This window comes from Mustela putorius, unplaced genomic scaffold, assembly GCF_011764305.1.
Source record: "Mustela putorius furo isolate JIRA1106 unplaced genomic scaffold, ASM1176430v1.1 tig00003858_pilon_pilon_pilon, whole genome shotgun sequence".
Classification (NCBI taxonomy): domain Eukaryota; kingdom Metazoa; phylum Chordata; class Mammalia; order Carnivora; family Mustelidae; genus Mustela; species Mustela putorius.
In genome coordinates, this window is record NW_025422010.1 from 36004520 (window position 1) to 36021451 (window position 16932).

The 16932-nt window shown below is 36.4% G+C and overlaps 1 protein-coding gene across 5 annotated transcripts in view; it reads left to right on the forward strand.

Annotated features, from left to right (window-relative positions):
- Positions 1-16932, forward strand: part of PIK3C3 (phosphatidylinositol 3-kinase catalytic subunit type 3) — a 140950-nt gene that overhangs the window by 21159 nt on the left and 102859 nt on the right. The window lies entirely within an intron of this gene.

The following is a 16932-nucleotide window of genomic DNA, read 5'->3' on the forward strand; positions in this document are numbered from 1 at the left end:
AAAGCAGCCTTTCCACTGACCAGGGAAAACTTGGTGCTCCAAGTTTTAAATTTTTTTATAAATTCAACACATAAAATAATGTAATAGACATCTATGTATTCATTGTTAAGATTGAACATTTAACATTTTTCCTTGTTTCACATTATTTTAGAAAAGATTTAAGGGGCACCTGGATGGCTCAGTTGGTTAAGTGTCTGCCTTCAGCTCAGGTCATGATCCCAGGGTCCTGGAGTCGAGCCCTGCGTTAGGGGCAGGGTCCCTGCTCAGTGCGGAGTCTGCTTCTCCCTTCACCTCTCCCCATCTAGCTTGTGCTCTCTCTCAAATAAACAAATAAAATCTTAAAAAATTTAAAAAAATATAGATATTTGTTAAAACTTCCCTCATTTTTTTTTGTTTTGTAATTTACATTTTAAACTTAATGTTTTTCTTGAGATTTATCCATGTCAGTATATGCAGTGCTTTGCTTGAGTGCTTTCATTTAAACTACTATATAGTATTCCATTGGATAAGTAGATTAGTTTATTTGTTCTCTCAGCAATTTCAGTTTTTTGTATTACTTACAGGGCTGAAGTGAATGCTATTTCATATTCTACCTTATGCCCACAAGTGATTTCTTTAGGGTAGAAATTTAGGAGTGAAATTGAGGATTTTCACTTTATCTTAGTCTTTCACATTATTGAAATTGGAACTCAAACCCAGTGTTACTTGCTTATCTGCTCTTGATGTTAGCTATAGAGAACCTATATTGGAAAACTAAGATTGGCAAGTGTTTTGGTTTTTAGAAATATGATTAAAGAAATGAGTTTTGTTATATGCTGGACATCATTTCTGGTTATAAATTCTAGGACCCGTTATCAAACTGGTGACTTAAATGTGAACTTTGCATAATGGTATTTTCTGGTTAGGTTTTAGACATCTGAGAAACATGAAATTATCCAAAGAGGTATTTTGAAAAATGAAGGCATTATCTTTTATTTTATACTTTTAAAATTAATAGAACTATCAAAACTGGTGGAAGATTTAAATAGTAATGAGATATATTATAACTGGGTAGAAAGACTGGCCATCAAAACTCCAGATTATAGCTGTCACAGTGGCTCATTGCATAACCAGCTATTTCTGTATTTGTGGATATTTTTCATTGGTAAAGTGATTAGTTGGACTCTGTTATAGGAATCATAAAAATGAAATTATTGTTACTATTATTATTATCATCACAATGAAAAACAAATTAATGAGTATAGTAGAAGTGATGTCATGCTCTCAAAAAATGAGACACCCACTTACATTTTTTGTTTGCTGTAATAATGCATTTTAGTGACAAGAAACCAGGAACAACAACAACAACAAAAAAACTCCTGTTTTTTAAATATCTACATTTTGGGGAAGGAAAACAGTGGTCAAAAGTGTTAATGGAGAGATTTGTTACTTTAAAAATGAAAGAACAGAATCCTGCTATAAAATTTGAGTTAGGCAGAAGCATCTCACTTTGGTTTATTCCTTCCTCAGATCTTTTGTAAATGACAGTAATAAATAGAATTATGATGACAGCTGCTGAAATTATTCAAGGCTATGAAACTTGTTCAGTGGCACCACTGACATCATCAAAAATTCCTCTTAGCTATAGGTTTTTATATAAATAATAGGTGTAACTTTTATAAACATAGCTTATTTGATTTGATTCTCTCTTGCAATTCTTTTTTGTCATAAAAGAAGGATTTGGGAATCTCTTATACATTTATTCCTAATGATACATGGTAGAATCTTCTTTATCAATCACTTTGGTTTGCTTACTGTTGTCTAATACTGTCAAAGCTTTTAGATTTGTCTTGAAAGCATTGGTAGCAAATAGAGTAAATTAGTTTTTGTCAGTGTTAAGATTGAGCCCTAAAAGAATATTGATTGATGTTCTATAAATCTGTTGTCTGTCTTTACAGCTATAGTTTCTGCCAGAAAAATAGGAAGTAACATGCTTTTAAGACTGGATTAATCTCTGAGAAGTTTAACTGAATGAAACTTTTATGATACAAAAGCCACTCTTCCTGAGTAAGATTTACATGTAAAGTTTCAAAGTAAAATTGAAGATTTGTAGCTAAGACTTCATTAATCAGGAGGATAGACACTCCTGTGCTTCCTAAGAATTAAATACATATGCGTATGTAACAAAGACTCTAACACACACACACACACACAGCTCCTTTTTTCTTCTTAGTAGTTTAAGTGAATTTTTAAATACAACTATATTTGGTCTTGAATTATAAATTACTGTATAGCTTGTATTTAATTTGATACAAATAGGACTCATTGTCTTACATTTATTGAAGAATTATACATTTTAACAATAGAAATTTATGAGCCATAGTGCATCATGTGAATGCATTAGCTGGCCTATAATGCTATTCTGTTCAATGAATATTTATTAATTTTGCTCAATTCCTGTCTAGGCTCAGGGAAGTGTTATATTTGAAAGAGTTATGTTTTGGCCTTTAACTTGAGGGAATTTAGAGGAAGAAGATAATGAAATAGTTGAATTAAACAGCACTTACATAGTCATGCTGGAGAAAAATAGTCTTGTGTGTGGTAGTAGCAAGTACTTTTATTGGTCAATATTCTCACATATGTTTCAAGAGAGAAATTTAGGCTTTGTGAATCTGAAAGTTCTCTTTCTGGTGACAGGTGGACTTGGTTTTTTTCATTTAATATTCCAGCAGCTGGAAAAAAAAATACAACTTTGCCATTTTTTCCCCCCTTAGTTTCCCTAAGAGAGTATATATATATCTGGCCCAAGCATCATGTATTCTATAGCTACTTTTTTGGAAGGAAAATCCATTTATCATGTAACTCTCCTCTTAAGGTTTCTTGACATGAGTAAGGTTTGATACATAAAGCCTATAAATCCCTCTATATAAGAGTTTTTAGTAACCACATATTAAAAAATGGTAGTTTTAAATTTATACAGTTTTTTAGTTGGCCCTAGTTGAAAGGCTTTTGGAAGAAACAATTTGAGAGAGAAAATTATATTGATGCCTGGTTTCCATTTTAGTAGCTCAAATTAATCAGATAGGTATTTTTTGAGTTTTTATTATGAGGTGAAATAACTTCATATAGCATCTTTTTTTTCCTAATTTTTATTTTTATTAACATATAATGTATTAGCCCCAGGGGTGCAGGTCTGTGAATCATCAGGCTTACACATTTCATAGCACTCAACAGCACATACCCTCCCCAATGTCCATAACCCCAAAACCCTCTCCCTCCCCCCCTCCCCCCGGCAACCCTCAATTTGTTTTGTGAGATTACGAGTCTCTTATGGTTTTTCTCCCTCTTGATCCCATCTTGTTTCATTTTTTTTTCCTTCCCTACTCCCAACGACCCCCCTCCCTGCTTCTCAAATTCCTTATATCAGAGAGATCATATGATAATTTTCTTTCTCTGATTGGCTTATTTTGCTCAGCGTAATACCCTCTAGTTCCATCCATGTTGTTGCAAATGGCAAGATTTCATTTCTTTTGATGGCTGCATAGTATTCCATTGTATATATATACCACATCTTCTTTATCCATTCATCTGTTGATGGACATCTTGGTTCCTTCCATAGTTTGGCTATTGTGGACATTGTTGCTATAAACATTTGGGTGCATGTGCCCCTTTGGATCCCTGCATTTGTATCTTTAGGGTAAATATCCAGTAGTGCGATTGCTGGGTCCTAGGGTAGCTCTATTTTCAACTTTTTGAGGAACTTCATGCTGTTTTCCAGAGTGGCTGCACCAGCTTGCATTCCCACCAATAGTGTAGGAGGGTTCCCCTTTCTCCACATCCTCACCAGCATCTGTCATTTCCTGACTTGTTAATTTTAGCCATTCTGATTGGTGTGAGGTGGTATCTCATTGTGGTTTTGATTTGTATTTCCCTGATGCCGAATAATGTGGAGCAGTTTTTCATGTGTCTTGGCCATTTAGATGTCTTCTTTGCAGAAATGTCTGTTCATGTCCTCTGCCCGTTTTTTGATTGGATTATTTCTACTTTGGGTGTTGAGTTTGATAAGTTCTTTATAGATTCGGGATACTAGTTCTTTATCTGATGCATCCTTTGCAAATACCTTCTCCCATTCTGTCAGTTGTCTCTTGTTTTTGTTGGCTCTTTCCTTTGCTGTGCAAAAGCTTTTTATTTTGATGAAGTCCCAATAGTTCATTTTGCCCTTGCTTGTCTTACCTTTGGCGATGTTTTTAGGAAGAAATTGCTGTGGCTGAGGTCGAAGATGTTGCTGCCTGTGTTCTCCAGGATTTTGATGGATTCCTTTCTCACATTGAGGTCTTTCATCCATTTTGAGTCTATTTTTGTGTGCAGTGTAAGGAAATGGTCCAGTTTCATTTTTCTGCATGTGCCTGTCCAGTTTTCCCAACACCATTGGTTGGAGAGACTGTCTTTTTTCCATTGGATATTCTTTCCTGCTTTGTCAACCATAGAGTTGAGGGTCTAATTCTGGGCTCTCTGTTCTGTTCCACTGATGCATGTGTATGGTTTTTGTGCCAGTACCATACTGTCTTGATGAGACAGCTTTGTAATAGAGCCTGAAGTCTGGAATTGCGATGCCACCAACTTTGGCTTTCTTTTCTTTTCTTTTTCTTTCTTTTTTTTTTTTTTTTAGAGATTTTATTTATTTATTTGACAGACAGAGATCACAAGTAGGCAGAGAGGCAGGCAGAGAGAGAGGAGGAAGCAGGCTCTCTGCTGAGCAGAGAGCCCGATGCGGGGCTCCATCCCAGGACCCTGAGATCATGACCTGAGCTGAAGGCAGAGGCTTTAACCCACTGAGCCACCCAGGTGCCCCCAACATTGGCTTTCTTTTTCAAGATTCCTCTGGCTATTCGAGGTCTTTTCTGGTTTAGTATAAATTTTAGGATTATTTGTTCCATTTCTTTGAAAAAAAAATTGATCTGATTTTGATAGGGATTGCATTAAACATGTATATTGCTTTAGGTAGCATAGACATTTTCACAATATTTGTTCTTCCAATCCATGAGCAGTTTTCCATTTCTTTGTGTCCTCCTCAGTTTCTTCCATGAGTATTTTATAGCTTTCTGAGTACAGATACTTTGCCTCTTTAGTTAGGTTTATTCCTAGGTATCCTATAGTTTTGGGTGTAATTATAAATGGGATACTTAATTTCTCTTTCTTATCTCTTGTTATTAGTGTATAGAAATGCAACTGATTTCTGTGCATTGATTTTATATCCTGACACTTTACTGAATTCCTGTACAAGTTCTAGCAGATTTGGAGTGGAGTCTTTTGGGTTTTCCACATAAATTATTATATCATCTACAAAGAGTGATAGTTTGACTTCTGTGCCTGTTTGGATGCCTTTAATTTCTTTTTGCTGTCTGATTGCTGAGGCTAGGACTTCTAGTACTATATTGAATAGCAGTGGTGATAATGGACATCCCTGCGATGTTCCTTACCTTAGTGGAAAAGCTCTCAGTTTTTCTCCGTTGAGAATGATATTTGCGGTGGGTTTTTCATAGATGGCTTTGATGGTATTGAGGTATGTACCCTTTATCCCTACACTTTGAAGAGTTTTGATCAGGAAAGGATGCTGTACTTTGTCAAATGCTTTTTCAGCATCTGTTGAGAGTATCATATGGTTCTTGTTCTTTCTTTTATTGAAGTATTGTATCACATTGATTTATTTGTGGATGTCAAATCAATCTTGCAGCTCTGGAATAATCCCTTTGGTCATGGTGAATAATCCTTTTAATGAACTGTTGAATCCTATTGGCTAGTATTTTGGTGAGAATTTTCGCATCTGTGTTCATTAGGGATATTGGTCTGTAATTCTCTTTTTTGATGGTGTCTTTTTCTGGTTTTGGGATCACGGTCATGTTGGCCTTATAAAATGAGTTTGGAAGTGTTCCTTCTATTTCTATTTTTGGAACAGTTTCAGGAGAATGGGAATTAATTCTTCTTTAAATGCTTAGTAGAATTCCCCTGGAAAGCTGTCTGGCCTTGGGCTCTTGATTGTTGGGAGATTTTTGATGACTGCTTCAATCTCCTTACTGGTGATGGGTCTGTTCAGGATTTCTATTTCTTCCTAGTTTAGTTTTGGTAGTTTATAGTCTCTAGGAATGCATCTGTTTCTTCCAGATTGTCAAATTTGCTGGCATGTAGTTGCTCATAATATGTTCTTATAATTGTTTGCATTTTGTGTTGGTTGTGATCTCTCCTCTTTCATTCATGGATTTATTTATATGGGTCCTTTCCATTTTCTTTTTGATAAGTCTGGCCAGGGGTTTATCGATCTTATTAATTCTTTCAAAAGAACCATCTCCTACTTTTGTTGATTTGTTCTACTGTTTTTTTGTTTCTATTTCATTGATTTCTGCTCTGCTATTTCTTATTTCTCTTCTCCTGCTGGGTTTAGGCTTTCTTTGCTGTTCTTTCTCCAGCTCCTTTAGGTATAGGGTTAGGTTCTGTGCTTGAGACCTTTCTTATTTCTTGAGAAAGGCTTGTATTGCTATATACTTTCCTCTCAGGACTGCATTTGCTGTGCCACAAAGATTTTGAACCATTGTGTTTTCATTATCATTTGTTCACATGATTTTTTTCAATTCTTCTTTAATTTCCTGGTTGACCCATTCATTCTTTAATAGGACGCTCTTTGGCTTCCATGTATTTGGGTTCTTTCCAACTTTCCTCTTGTGATTGAGTTCTAGCTTCAGAGCATTGTGGTCTGAAAATATGCAGGTAATGATCCCAATCTTTTGATACAGCTTGAGACCTGATTTGTGACCCAGGATGTGATCTCTCCTGTAGAATGTTCCATGTGCACTAGAGAATGTGTATTCTGTTGCTTTGGGATGGATGTTCTGAATATTTCTTTGATGTCTGTTTAGTCCAGTGTGTCATTTAAGGTCTTTATTTCCTTGTTATCTTTTGCTTGGATTTTCTGTGCATTTCAGTAAGGGGGGGTGTTAAAGTCTCCTACTATTATTGTATTATTGACTATGTGTTTCTTTGATTTTGTTATTAATTGGTTTATATAGTTGCCTGCTCCCATGTTGCATAGATATTTAAACAGATCTTCTTGTTGGACCGACCCTTTAAGTATGATATAGTGTCCTTCCTTATCTCTTATTATAGTCTTTGGCTTAAAATCTAATTTATCTGATATGAGGATTGTCACCCCAGCTTTCTTTTGATGTCCATTAGCATGGTAAATTGTTTTCCACTCCCTCACTTCAAATCTGGAGGTGTCTTTGGGACTAAAATGAGTTCCTTGTAGATAGCATATTGATGGATTTTGTTTTTTTTATCCATTCTGATACCCTTTGTCTTCTGATTGGGGCATTTAGCCCATTTTTCACTCAGGGTAACTATCGAAAGATATGAATTTAATGCCATTATATTGCCTGTAAGGTGACTGTTACTTTTTATTGTCTCTGTTTCTTTCTGGTCTACTAGTTTTAGATGCTCTCTTTTCTTAGAGGACCCCTTTCAATATTTCTTGTAGGGCTAGCTTGAGGTTTACAACCTCTTTTAGTTTTTGATTGTCCTGGAAGCTTTTTATCTCTCCTTTTATTTTCAATGATAGCTTAGCTGGATATAGTATTTTTGGCTGCATGTTTTTTTATTTAGTGCTCTGGCCTGCCAGGTCTCTGTTGATAAATCTGCTGCCAATCTAATATTTTTACCATTGTATGTTAGAGACTTCATGTTCTGGCCTGCTTTTAGGATTTTCTCTTCATTACTAAGACTTATAAGTTCTACTATTTGATGATAGGGAGTGGACCTATTTTTATTTCTTTTGAGGGGAGTTCTGTCTGCCTCTTGGATTTTGATGCTTGTTCCCTTTGCCATATTAGGGAGATTATCTACAATAATTCTCTCCAATATACCTTCTGCCCTCTTCTCTTTCTTCTTCTGGAATCCTGTATATTCTAATATTGTTTCATCTTACGGTATCACTTTTCTTTTGAATTCTCTCCTCGTGGTCCAGTAGTTGTTTGTCTCTCTTTTTTCAGCTTCTTTATTCTTCATCATTTGGTCTTCTATGTCACTAATTCTCTCTTCTGCCTCGTTTATCCTAGCAGTAAGAGCCTCCATTTTTTATTGCACCTCGTTAATAGCTTTTTTGATTTCAGCTTGGTTAGATTTTAGTTCTTCTATTTCTCCAGAAAGGGCTTTTATTTATCCAGACAGAATTTCTCTCATATCTTCCTTGCCTTTTTCGAGCCCAGCTAGCACCCTGAGAATCATCATTCTGAACTCTGAATCTGACATTTTACTAATGTCCATATTGATTAGGCCCCTAGCCTTTGGTACTGCCTCTTGTTCTTTTTTCTGTGGTGAGTTTTTCTGCCATGTCATTTCATCCAGATAAGAATATATGAATGAGAAAATAAAATACTATCAGGGTGGCAAAAACCCCAGAAAAATGTATGCTAACCAAATCAGAAGAGACCCCAAATCGGGGGGAGAAGAAAGGGAGTAAAAAGAAGTTTAAAAAAATTTTTTTTAAATTAAACACACACACACAAACACACATATATATATATATATATTAGACTGGTGAATAGAACAGAGCCACCCACTTGATTTTGGGTGTATTTTGGTCTCTTAGAAGATATCAAGTCCCAAGATTTTAAAGAAAGAAAAACATATATAATCATAATTAAGGGTAAACATGAAGGGATAGAATATGACTGTAAAGATGAAAATGTAAAAAAAGTTCTGAAAAAGGAATTGATGAGATAAATTGGTTGGAAAAAGAAAGAATAAGAAAGTGGAGAGAATTTGCCCAGGCTGGAGACTGTGCTAGACTTAGGGTATATTTGGATATCACAAGAAATTCTATTCAAAAATGTTTTAGAGGAAAAACCCTTGTATATATACAAAAAATAAAGTTAGATACAATGAAGGATCAAGTATGACTGTAATAATGGTTTAAAAAGATTTTTTTTTTTAGAAAGGTGTTGTTAAGATAAAGTAGTTAAAAATGTTAAAAGAGGAAAGAGGAAAACTTTAAAAAAATTACAATAAAAAGTATAAAAGTAAAAAAATTTAATTAACTTTGCAAGACTAAAGAATCTTGGGAAGAAAGCCATGAATTCCATGTTTTGCTTTCCCCTCCTCTGGAATTCCACTGTTCTCCTTGATCAGTGAGCTTAGTCTTAGCTAGATGTTCTTAGCTAGATGTTCTTGCTGATCTTCTTCGGGAGGGATCTGTTGTAGTGTTTCTCAAACGTCTTTGCCTGAGGCAGAATTGTGCCACCCTTGCCAGGGGCAATGCCAAGTAATCTCGGGTTCCGCTCTTGGGAACTTTTGTTTCCTGCACGCTTTCCGTAGAGCTCTGGAAGGTGGGAACGAAAATGGTGGCCTCCCAGTCTCCAACCTGGAGGAGCCAAGAGCTCTGGACCCCACTCCTCAGAGCACCTTCGGAGAAAAGTGCTCAGTCACTCCTGTCTCCCTGGTTTCTGGCTGCACTTGGGCTCACCTGGCCTGTGACCTATTGTTTCTGTCTCTGGCAGACAGTTCCATTTGGATTCTCCAAACCCAGCAGATTCCTGCTGCTCTGCCTTTTCGGCAGATGAAGGTGGGTCTCCCCAGATCTGACACTTGTGGGGTCCCTGCTCAAAGTGCAGTGGTCTCACTGTGCTGTGGATCACAGTTTAAGGTAACTCCAAGCTGAGAGCTCACTCCTCAGCTCTGTCTCTGCAGTCTGCTTCCCCACTCTGATATTTGCGAGGTCTGCTACACTCAGACACCCTTGATCCTTCTGTGACCCTACGGGACTTGAGACCACACTGTCCCCGTGAGGGCTCTACTTAGCCTCTGGAGCGATGTCCCTCAGTGGAGCAGACTTTAAAAGTTCAAATTTTGTGCTCCGTTGCTCCTCCACTTGTCAGGAGCCAGCCCCTCCCCCCGCGGTTTATCTTCACCTCGCTTTGGATTCACTTCTCCACATGTCCTACCTTTCAGAAAGTGGTTGATTTTCTGTTTCTAGAATTGCTGCTCCTCTTCTCTTCAATCTCCTGTTGGGTTTGTAGGTGGTTGGAATGGTTTGATAAATATCGAGCTAAATTCCTGTGACCTGATGTCACCTCAGCCTGCTACTCCCCTGCCATCTTGACTCCTCCCTCTGTATCATCTTGATAAATGCCAGTCTTTAGTGGTTCTCTCAACATTGAGATCTCACAATTAATTGTTTTTAAAATGACTTTTAAATAACATTTTTGAAGTAGAAGATTTTAAAAAGAAGATTGGTAAAGCACAAAGACTATAAAAATCTCTTCTAACCCTCTTCCCAGAAATAGCCATCATTATTATTTTAGTTGATAATGTATTCAGTATTCAAATTAGTATATGTGGCATATAAATGTATATGTATCTATTTTTAAATTGGAGTCATAGTGTATATGTGTTTAATTGAATTGTGATTTTACACTTAATGGCATTTAAAAATTGTTCCAGGTCATTTAAGATACTTCTACAACATGATTTGTAAAGACTGCAGGAATTTGCATGGTGTCGATGGCTGTGCTGTAATGAATTTCAGCAGTCCTCTATGGTTGAATATTCAAAATGTTTGCAATTCTGTGCTATTGTAAAGCCATTATTCAATTTAAATTTTCTATTGGCTTAAAAATAAAAGAGGAGCATTGTTCTTTTAAGTTGTTTTTAAATGGTTTATTTGATTTGTTCATATACTCTATTTCCAGGTTATCAGATGTAGTCATAAGGGCTTAAAATCAGGATTTAAAGTTCAGTACACATCTTTGAGTTCTTTTGTTTTATCAGTTATATTCTGTCTCATTTGTTCATCTCATTTTCACACCTAGACACTAAGCTTTTTGTGCAATCATATCATCTCTTAACAAACAAGAGTAACCCCTTTTCATAGCATCTGTGAACTTGGGCCATGTGTCTGGTATTGTTTGATAAATACATGTTGATTGATGTCTTTTGTAAAGATAGAATAGCTATGTAAATGTGGAAGAAATCGGCCAAGGAATATTTGTAAAGCAGAAATCATTTCTCTGCAGTTTCTGTTTGAGTCAGTGAGTCTCTTCCTCCCCCTCCCCTCCTCCTCTCCCCATTTACCTCACTACAGATTTCTGTGCAGACTTGTAATAAATAAGCATTATTTTTCAGTCCTTCTTATTACTCCTCCCTTTTCTTCTTTAGGCTTTAAGTGTAGTGTCTATTATAAGGAAAAATCTAAATGATGATTAACTTCAAGAATGGTGATTCCAAGTAAGCATATATATATGATCTTTCTATCCTCCACTTTCAAGAGAACTTGGTTTATTTAATGAAATATTTACTGAGGACTACCATCTGGTCTGTCTTTAATCCCTTGGCACATGAATGTCACTGTTGTGCCTACAGACAAACTCTTTCCTTTGCCTGGGATATATTCTATTGGTTTCCCTGATTCTTTTATCTTTCTGGTCTCTGCTTAAATGTTATCTTCTTGAGAGGCCTTCTCAAGATCCCCCATTCTTTTGTGTCACAGCATTCTGTTCAGTGCTTTCATATTATGGCTTCAATTTATAGGTATACATATGGTCATTTATGGTCTTACCTTTAAGTTCTGTGAGGGGAGGAAACTTGCATCTCTTTTTCAACATTTCTGTGCTTACTTCCAGCACAGAGGGCCTAATGGAAGTTTGCAGCTTACAGTAGCAATCAAGTAATATGTAATTACATTGAAGGTTTATAAATTCTAAGATAAGTGACCCAAGGGCATAAATCATTTTCTCCAGCTTCCTTCTGAGTATCACCCCTCCCCATGTTTCCCATCCTTTCTCCAAAGCTTAAGCAAAATTCTGAAGTATAGGAACATTTGATTTCCATCTGTCACCCTTTTACATTAGAAGGCCTTTCAAAATATACTCATTGAGTGAATGTGTGCTGGGTTCTGTCATCCATTATAGCTCTAGTGCTTAAGAAGCTAATAGTCTAATAGGGCAAATATGACTCTATCTAGTAAGACGGATAAGGAGAGATGATCTGTGAGTTGCATTGATCATGGAAGTCTGTATTCCCATAGATAACTGTCAGGTTTGACATTTGTTTTCCCAGTTATGGTTAGTCGATATACAGTACAGCACTTGTATTGAACATCCAAGACGCCAATACATTGTTTCTGTCTTCCCATTAAGTCTGTCAGTACATGGTTGGTACTTGAAGCAGTATCTTGGACATGCTGTTATTTGGGTTTTACAGATTTGTTTGTTAAATTCCACACATTGAGTGAAATCATATGATAATTGTCTTTCTCTGATTAGCTTATTTAGCTTAGCATAATACCTCTAGTTCCATCCACATTGTTACAAATGGCAGGATTTCATTTTTTGATGTCTGATTAATATTCCATTGTAGGTATATCTGTATGTATGTGTATATATATATTATTATCCATACATATAAAAAATATATATATACCACATCTTTATCCATTCATCTGTTGATGAACATCTGGGCTCTTTCTATAGTTCGGCTATTGTGGGCATTCCTGCTATAAACATTGAGATGCCTGTGCCCCTTCAGATCACTGCATTTGTGTCTTTGGGGTAAATACCCAGTAGTGCAATTGTTGGGTCGTAGGGGCTCTGTGACTTTTTCTTTTTTTTAACTAATACAGCCCATCTAAAGTGATGCTGTGCTTGTTGCAGGCTTAAACCTTAAGACAGTTTGATTGCTTCTGTTTTGCACTTGTGGGAACAGTGAGCCATATGTAAGAAGTCTGGGTATCCTGTTAGACTGCCTATGTTGAAAGACGACCTGGAGAGGGAGCAGTACTGAACATACATGCAGAAAGAGAGGAGTCCAACCATCCTGGCTTCCCAGATAAACCCACCTTTTCCCACAAAAGTATTAGAAATGTGAGTGAAGCTATCTTGGACATTCTAGCTCTAGCCACCAAAATGACAGGGGTCTCATTAGAAACCGTTAGGCCAATAGGAAAAAAAAATCTAGATACCCACAAGAAGATGGCTTCTTGACTTCTCCAGGAATCATGAGAAATAAGAAACTGATTATTGTTTTAAGGCACTCAGTTTTGGAGTGCTTTGTTACATAATGATAGATAAATAGTACAGGTGGCTAGTGGACATTTTGAGTGACAACTTCCCAATTCTGCAGAAATTATAAAACTAATTCAAGCAGAATTATCTAGAAATTCTCTCAATCTCAGGGTCAGGTTTTCAGGAGACAAACAGTCATAGTATAAGTGGTACCTCTTTTGCAGTCACTTGTGCTTTCAACAGAAACCTTGATTTTTTTTTCCCTATACAGGTATACGGTATTCCATAGTGTATGTGTACCATACATTTCTTTATGACTAAATTTTCTGTATGCAAATAATGAAGCACAAATGTGCATTTATCCAGGATATTTTTTTTTAAATATTTTATTTATTTATTTGACAGGGAGAGATTACAGGTAGGCAGAGAGGCAGGCAGAGAGAGAGGAGGAAGCAGGCTCCCCGCTGAGCAGAGAGCCCGATGTGGGGCTCGATCCCAGGACCCCGGGATCATGACCTGAGCCGAAGGCAGAGGCTTTAACCCACTGAGCCCCTCAGGCGCCCCCAGGATAATGTTTTTTAAAGATTTTATTTATTGGGGTGCCTGGATGGCTCAGTGGGTTAAAGCCTCTGCCTTCTCGGCTTGGGTCATGATCCCATGGTCCTGGGATCAAGCCCCGTGTTGGGCTCTCTGCTCCGCCAGGAGCCTGCTTCCTCCTCTCTCTCTGCCTGACTCTCTTCCTACTTGTGATCTCTGTCAAGAAAATAAAATAAAATATTTTAAAAATATTAAAAAAAAGAAATTACCTCAGGTGAAAAGGAATTAGTTATTTGGAAGAAATTTAAGCTGATATTTTTATATTATAGTAATCATCAAACTTTTTTGTATGAAGTTACTGTTTTCACCTCTGAAATAGCATGACCACATAGTTGTGATGAGAGTTCCTTAGTTGAAGAAGATAAAGAATATTGCTGGTGAAGATTTTTAGTTCTTTGAGAGATAATAATTGATAGAAATGTTTAACATCTTTGTAGGAATACCATCATAACATATATAATGGAAAGGAAGACATCAGATAAATACAAACTATTATGGTAGGCTTTGTCGCCCAGTTTTGTTTTATTCTGTGAGCTTATTTAAAAAGAAAAAGAGGTCTTGAAAAAGAATAATGCTGTGTTTAAATTACACTTTCAAAGACAAAAATCTTGTTCCAGTTTGAGCACCTTGGAAATTGTCTTGAATTCTCTGTGGGTTTGAAGCGAATATATTACTTGATTTCTGAAACCAAGGGTAGATTGGTATGTAAGATCTTTGGAGAGCTGTACCAACTGCAACTCCAGAAATTACTTCCTTACTACTAATTCTTTTTTATTGTTAATCCTTTAATCACTGCTTCTTAAAAATAAAACACACTTGTACACCTATGCCCTTAAATCTTAGAGTATTAAATTATAGGCCTCAGAGAAATGCCTTACTGTATATAACTTATTTTTTATATTTTTTTTAAGATTCAGAGCTAGGAAGGAAATAGACAAAGTAGTTTATTTCCCATTTGGGAAACTGTTCTTATTATAAATCTCTCTCTTTATAATCAAAATATAAGAAATGGAGAAATGGGAGATACTTTTAGGAAGGCCTTGATTATTTTTTAACATGTTTAAATGACTGATTGTGGACCTTTAAACAAAAATTTTTAAGTTGTTTTTTCCTAAAAAATATAATGATTAGTCTCTAGCCAACTCTGTTTCTTTTTTTTTTTTTTTAAGATTTTATTTATTTATTTGACAGAGAGAAATTACAAGTACACTGAGAGGCAGGCAGAGAGAGAGAGAGAGAAGGAAGCAGGCTCCCTGCTGAGCAGAAAGCCCGACACGGGACTCGATCCCAGGACCCTGAGATCATGACCTGAGCTGAAGGCAGCGGCTTAACCCACTGAGCCACCCAGGCGCCCCCCAACTCTGTTTCTTATACTGATAGTTGTATGTGGTTTGTTACATATAAAAATATATCAAATGTGAAGGTGACATTACCATTTTTTGTTTTTTAGACTTGTAAAGATTTTATTTTTACAGAGCAGTTTTAGGTTCACAGCAATATTAAGGGAAAGGCATAGAGAGTTCTCATATGTTCTCTGTCCTCATACCTGCATAGTGTACCCCATTATCAGCAATACCCACCAGAGTGGTACGTTTGTTGTAAAAGATGAATCTTCATTGACACATCATAATCACCCAAAGTTTGCAGTTTTCCCCAGGGTTCGCTCTTGGTGTTGTACATTCTTTGGATTTGGACAAACATATAATGACACTTAGCCATCATTATAGTATTATACAGAGTAGCTTCACTGCCCTGAAAATTTTCTGTTCTACCTATTTCTTCTTCTTCTTCTCCTAATCCCAGGCAACTGATTATGTTTTTATTGTCTCCATAGTTTTACCTTTTCCGTAATGTCATATAGGTGGAATCATATAGTACATGGTTTTTCCAGGTTGGCTTCTCTTACCTAGTCATACGCACTTTAAGTTCCTCCATGTCGTTTTATGGTTTGATAGCACCTTTCTTTTCAGCACTGAATAATAGTCCATTGTCTAAATGTACCATATTTATCTATTCACCTGTGAAGGACATCTTAATTCTTGCAAATATTTATAGTTCTAAATAAATTTGCTATAAATATCCACGTGCAGGCTTTTGTGTGGACATGTTTTTAGCTCATTTGGGTGAATACCAAAGAATGCAGTTCCTGGATTGTATGGTTAAAAGAACATATTTAATTTGTAAGGAACTGCTACACTGACTTTCAAAGGGGCTGTACTATTTTGCATTCCCAGTGTAGCAATGAATTCCTAGCAATCCACGAAACTTCCTTTGCTCCACATCCTCATCTGCCTTTGGTGTTGTAGGTATCTATATATTTTGGCCATTTTATTGATATCTTTAATTTGCATTTCCTTGACATATTGTTCATATGCTATCTATGTGTCTTCTTCTTCTTCTTCTTTTTTTTTAAGATTTTATTTATTTATTTGACAGAGAGAGAGAGAGATTACAAGTACACAGAGAGGCAGGCAGAGAGAGAGGGAGAAGCAGGCTCCCCCCTGAGCAGAGAGCCTGATGCAGGGCTCAATTCCAGGACCCCGAGATCATGACCCGATCCAAAGGCAGAGGCTTAACCCACTGAGCCACCCAGGCACCCCTCTATGTGTCTTTGATGAGCTATCCATTAAGATTCTTTGGCATTCTTTTTTAAACTGCTTATTTTCTTATTGAATTTTAAGAGTTCTTGTGTATTTTGGATAACAGTCTTTTATCAGGTGTGTCTTTTGCAAATATTTTTTCCTAATCTGTGGTTTAGTGTCTTGATAGTGTCTTTCACAGAGCAGAGGTTTTTAATACTGATGAAGTCCAGCTCATCAGTGATTTATTTCATGGATTATGCCTTTGTGTTGCATTTAAAAAGTCATCCCTATACCCAAGTTCATCTAGATTTTCTCCTTTGTTATCTTCTAGTTTAATAATTTTGCATTTTACATTTAGATGATCCATTTGACTTAATTTTTGTGTATAAGTTCTGTGTCTAGATGCATTTTTTTGTATGGGAACTCCAGTTGTTCCAAAACCATTAGTTGAAAAGTCTTTGCCCCATTATATTGCCCCTGCTTCTTTGCCAAAGATCAGGTGACTCTTTTTATGGGATCTGTTTCTGGATTTTATATTCTACTCCATTGATCTATTTGTTTATTCTTTTGCCAAAACCAAACTGTTTTGATTATTGTAGCTCTATATTAAGTCTTGAAGTTGGGTAGTGTCAGTCCTCCAATTTTGTTCTTCTTTGGTATTGTGTTGGCAATTCTTGGTCTTTTGTGTCTCCATGTTAGCTTTAGAATCAGCTTATTGATCTCTATAA